We start from the raw sequence: 5992 nt of genomic DNA on the forward strand, positions 1-5992 counted from the left end.
TGAGAACGACCACCCACCTCTGCGGGCTATGAAAATGGAGGAAGCAGTCACCTACCAAGGGACGCAGGCAGCCTCTGGAATTTGAACAAGGCAAGGAAACAGATTCTTTCCCCTAGAGCCTCCAGAAGGGAACATAGCCCTCCTCCCAATGCCTTGATTTTAGCCCAGTGAGACTCTTTTTGGACCTCTGACGTCCAGAACCATAAGACAATAAATTTGTGTGGTTTAAACCACCAAGCTTGGTAATTTGTTATAGCAACAATAGAAAACGAATACAGTCATGTATATATGAACTTGGTTAAGAGAGTAGATCTTCAGCGTTCTCATCCAAAAAACGGTAACTATGTGAGGTGATGGATATGTTAACTAACTTGATTGTGGTAATGATTTCACAATGTATACATGTATCAAATCATCATGTTGTACACTTCTAATATATACAATTTTGTTTGTCAATTATTCCTCAATAAAAGCCGGGGAGGGGGGAAGAAAATTAATATGCCCAGTTTTGTTACTTGCAGACTAATTCAGTCCTAAACAATATTTTTAAACTAAAAATAGGTAATTTTTTCTCAAAATTTTATTTAAATTCAAGTTAGTTGACATATAGTGTAGTAATAGTTTCAGGGGAGATTTAGTGATTCATCAGTTGCGAGTAATTTTTATAAAAGAAAATCTTACACAAATCAATAAAAAACACCCAATAAGTTGATGGGCTAATAACACACATAAACAAAATCCACAGATGAGGAACTACAGGTGCTAAGAAACAACATGGAAATAGGTTTCCCACAAACACATATGAAATATTTGTAAATATCCAGAGAAAATCATCATGTTATTACACAAAAAGCAAGACATGGAATTTATATTGTGTTTCCAAGTATATCTTTAAAATAAGCACTGAAAAAAGACTGAAAGAAAAGAATAAAAGGAAAGATTCTGAGATAGTAAGATTTGGGGTGTCTTTTCCTTCTATTATTTTTTCATATAGACCATATCAAAATATCTAGTTCTCTCACTTTATTCAGTTCTCTTCAATAGGAAAAAGAAAATAAACTTTGCCTTAAAAAATGATTACAACACAAATACAAAATAATGATAACCCCAAATGCTATTTGTAATAATACGTGGAAGGAAGGGTAAGGCCAAGTGCGGGCACAAAGGAGGGGTGAGGCTTTGCCTGGGAATACTGGTGAGAGGCGAGATGGGCACTGCAGGCAGAGGAATGCACAAGCCCGAGGTGCTGAGTAAACTGCCAACAGCTCTGACTGCAGAGCGGGAAGGAGAGCACAGTGGAAGATCAGGTAGGACAGGTGGAAGCCCCACCTGAAAGGGTTTACGTCATAAATACAAGAGGTTGACCTTTACTCTAACCGGGAGCAACTCTTGGCAGGAAAGAGCGTATGGGTATTTCACAAGGATTTTCCTGCCACAGTGTGAGGACAGACAGGGGACCAAAGGCAGTGGGAGGAGTTAGCTCTATTGCAATTGTCCAGGTAAGAGGTCTGAACCTAACGCCACAGATAACTTGAGGAGTTTATGAGCCCAGGGGAATGAGTTAGAGGAAAGAAGGAGGCTGACTCCCAGTGTTGACTGAGCCTCTTTCTACTAGTATTTCCTTGGTTTTTTAAATGAGAGCTAACACGCATACAGAAAGCCATGGATATAAATGCATGGTGTGTGCAGCTCCATGGATTATCACAAAGGGAACCCACTCATGTAATCACCATGCAATGGATCATAGCTTGGACTAGTGGCGCCTCAAAGAAAGGCCCACTTGCTTGGGTCAAAAACCTAGAAGTCATCTTCTTTTCTACCCCTTGTGTCACACATCTAAGCCATCGGCAAATCCTATCAGCTCTGCCTTCAAAATATATCCAGAATTCAACCTGTTCTCACCATCTCCATTGCCACTACCCTACTGCGAGCCACCATCATTTCCAGCCAGGACCGTTGCCATAGCCTCCTGCCTGTTCTCTCTTACTCCACTGCTGCTCCCCACAGTCTATCATCCACACAGCTACTGGAGTGGTCCTTTAATTACGGGGGTCACATCACGTTACTCCCTGTGTCAGATCATCCTTTGTGACCCTAATTCTTCACCCCTCTCTACACTGGTGCCCTTTGCCAAGTAACTTGGGAGTGAACTGCCTCACCCCCTTTAATTCTGGGCTCAGCTTTGCGTTTTGCATAGTAGATATGACATACGTAGATGCTTCAACTGGGGTCAGGCATCAAGGTTTTTTCTTTTGCAAAATTGTGCCAAAGTCCATGCTTCTCCCAACTTAGGTCTGAATTTAAGTCTCACAAGATGTATCGGATTGTGAGAACCTAATTCACATCCACAACTCTAGCTATTAGGGTATCTATGATTAGTAGCCTCTGCAATACAGGAAGGAGCACAAGAATCAGATTACTATCAACGGGGAAGGATCACTTCATGGTATCACCATATCACACTGCTCCAACGTGCCTTTCCAGATTGCCTTGCAGAGTCTTGCCCCTGTACTTTGCCCATCACCCCAGTCTCCCCTGCTTTACACTCTGGCTAAGTATCCTGGTCAGAACCCCACCTTTGCCTTATGCCCTGCTCTACTTACACTGGCCCATGTTGGTCTCTGTCCCACCCTACAGAGTAAGTTTTAGCAATCTCTCCTCAGCTGGCATCAGATAAAAGGGAATCTCTGGTCTCTCTCACTATGCACCTGTCCCCCTTCCTTCCCACTTCATTCTGGACTTTATTCAACTGCCCATTCCATCTTTGCCTTGTCCTGGAAACTGACCACTCAGCATCATCTTTTTGGCTAACTTTGAATCCCCAGAGTCATAGTTCAGATCAAAACAATCTCTTTCTCCTGATTTTTTTTCTCCCTGTATCACTTATTTGGAAACAGGACCAACTTATCCACGAGATACTGCATAGTATCTATAGGCCAACAAAAATGTTTTAATGTTACTTTCTTTTAAAATTGGAAGGGGCAACTGGGTAGTTCAGTCAGTTAAGCGTCTGCCTTCGGCTCAGGTCATGATCTCTGGGTCCTGGGACCGAGGCCCGAGTCAGGCTCCCTGCTCAGCACAGAGTGTGCTTCTGTCTCTCTCTTTCTCTCTCTCTCCCCCTCTGCCCCTCCCCCCGGCTCATTCTCTCTCCCTCTCTCTCAAATAAATAAAATCTTTAAAAATAAATAAAATTAGAAGAAAAAAGAAAATAATAATGAAGATGTAATAATCCAACCTATATTATATTCATCTTTGTACCTTTTATTTGTAAAATTTCATATATATTTTTTATTTCAATTCATTTTATTTACTTTTAAATGAAGGAATGGATCCACAAAGGTGAAAGCTGCTAAGGCCAGCAAAAGTTATGATAGGATCCTAGCTGCTTTTGAGTATGTTGCTGTCTTTTGTGGCTATATGTGTGCTTCAACTTAACTATAAACTCCTTCAAATTATGTATGATCTTTTTTACATATTTGTTTTCCCTAGAGAAACTCTTTATTAGAAACCTGATTTGGGGCACCTGGGTGGCTCAGTCGGTTAAGTAGCTGGCTCTTGATTTCCACTCTGGTCATGATCTCAGAGTCTTGGGATTGAGCCCCTCAGGCTCAGCAGGGAGTTTGCTTCGGGATTCTCCCTCCCCCTCCCTCTGCTTCGCTACTCCTCTCCTCCACACCCCCCACCCCCCCACCCCCACCCCCGCCGCTGGTGCACATGATCCTGTGCATGCTCTCACTTGGCTTACACTCTCTCTCTCTTCCTCCCTCTAAAATAAATAAATCTTTAAAAGAAAAAAGAACTTTGTTTTAACTGGCTGACCAAGTGTAACATGCTCCGCACAATACAGAGAGCTCAGTAGTTGCATTTTTCTTTCTCCATTCTAGGGTCAAAGCCACAGATGGTAGACTAAGTGAGGCCCACAGTTTCTTAATCTACATGAAGACAGTAGAGATGATCCACTGTCTTTCAATCTATTGTCTTTCTTTTTTTTTGTTTTGTTTTTCTAAAGATTTTATTTATTTATTTGACACAGAGAGAGAGAAGGAGAGAGAGCAAGCACAAGCAGGGGGAGTGGCCGGCAGAGGGAGAGGGAGAAGCAGGCTCCCCTCTAAGCAAGGAGCCCAGTGCAGGCTCCATCCCAGGATGCTGGGATCATGACCTGAGCCGAAGGCAGACGTTTAACCGGCCAAGCCACCCAGGTGCCCCTACCATCTTTCAAACACTCTTGTGATTGAAAGTTCACAATCAGGTAAGCATTCTCACATTATTAGAGGCAAATGAGAGGAAGCAGTAGGTTTTGCTCATTTGCTTTCACATTTGTTCATATAGTGGAATCCTGGCTCCTTTTCTCTTACTAGTTATGTGCCCTTGGCAAGTAATTTAAACTCTCTTTGCCTCAGCTTTCTGTTCTAGAAACTGGAGAATAACTATTTGCTTCAGAGGCCATGATGAAGAATAAATGAGATCATCTACATCAAGACCTACAATGGTGCCTGATAGGCCCTCTAGAAATGGTAGCTGTCAATTAATTGGACAAAAATTTGAGTGCCAAAATATTTATTCAATTGATGCCTATCAGTGGAATGAACCAATAGTGATCAAACATCCAAGGGCCTTGTCTCTGGGTTCTGTTTCTCCCCAGCTCTCCTCTGGTGAACACATAGGCTGCTGAAACCTTAGGTCCTCCTCACCCAGCTATGTAAATCAAGTACATTTGTCTTTACTGGCCTTTGGTTGGAATGTAGGCACCTTGAAAGTATCTTACCCTGCCCAGTGTTGGCTGACCAAGGAGAGAATTTGTCAGCATCCCTATGGGGTTACAAAAGAAGCATCCCTGATGGTTGGGGAATGACTGCAAAGGCCCCCCTCTGGTCTTCCCAGCCCCACTTCTGCCTCCACTTACATTTTCCACAGAGCAGCAGACCAATCTTTTTGAAGCTGTGCATTAAATCACATCACTTCCCTGATTATCCCTTTAAAGGCATCTCTTTGAGCTTAAAGTACAAACTCAATGGCTTGGCAAGCCCTCCTCCCCAAGTCATCATTCCCATTCTCCCTCCAACTCCACACTCTAGACTTGACCTTAGTTTTTTAGTTCCTAAAGCAGTTCCTACCTACCTCCCCTTTGGAGTTCCCTCTGCCAGGAGCCATTTTCTCTTTTCTCTTCATTGGCTAAATCCCACCCTACCACTGGGAAACGACTCTGACCCCTAGAGCAGATTAGATCCCCTGGCTTTGCTCTCCTGTAGCACCTAGGGTTTCCCCAACCAGCACTGGAGTCTATTGTGATTATCTGTTTAATGCCTGCCTTTCCCAATAGAGTGTAAGCTTTTCTTTTCTTTTTTTTTTTCTTTTTTAGATTTTATTTATTAGTCAGAGAGAGCCCATGTGTGCGCACAAGCAGGGGGAGTGGCAGGCAGAGGGAGAAGCAGGACCCTGGGATCATGACGTGAGCTGAAGACAGACACTTAACCAACTGAGCTACCCAGGCATCCATAAGCTTTTTTTTCAATATTTTACTTTTTTTAGGTCATCTCTACACCCAACAAGGGGCTCGAACTCACAACTCCAAGATCAAGAGTCACATGCTCCACCAACTGAGCCACTGCTCAGAGTGTAAGCTTTATGGGGCCACTGTTATACCTGTCTTGTTCATGACTGTATTCTCAGCACCTAACCCTGTGCTTGGTTCATACTATCTCTCAAGACAGATTTGTTGACTGAAAGAATGAATTTATAAATTAAAGAATAAAGTCCCAAGGGAGCAAAACAAAAATGAATCTCAATGCCAAGAATCAGCCTGCATCCATTAAAGTGACATAAGGTTGGGGCCAGAGAATAAGAGGGGTGTATGGGTAACCCCTCTATACCTCAGTTTCCTCATCTGTAAATGGGGGATACTAAAAAGCCTATCATATGGGGTTGTGAGGATTAAGTGAGTTAACAGAAATAAAGCAGGCATTGTACGTGATTATTATTTTTTATTGTTCAC

The sequence above is a fragment of the Eumetopias jubatus genome, unplaced genomic scaffold (genome assembly GCF_037043125.1).
Source record: "Eumetopias jubatus isolate StellerSeaLion01/CBP00866 unplaced genomic scaffold, mEumJub1_p1.0 scaffold_2, whole genome shotgun sequence".
NCBI lineage: Eukaryota > Metazoa > Chordata > Mammalia > Carnivora > Otariidae > Eumetopias > Eumetopias jubatus.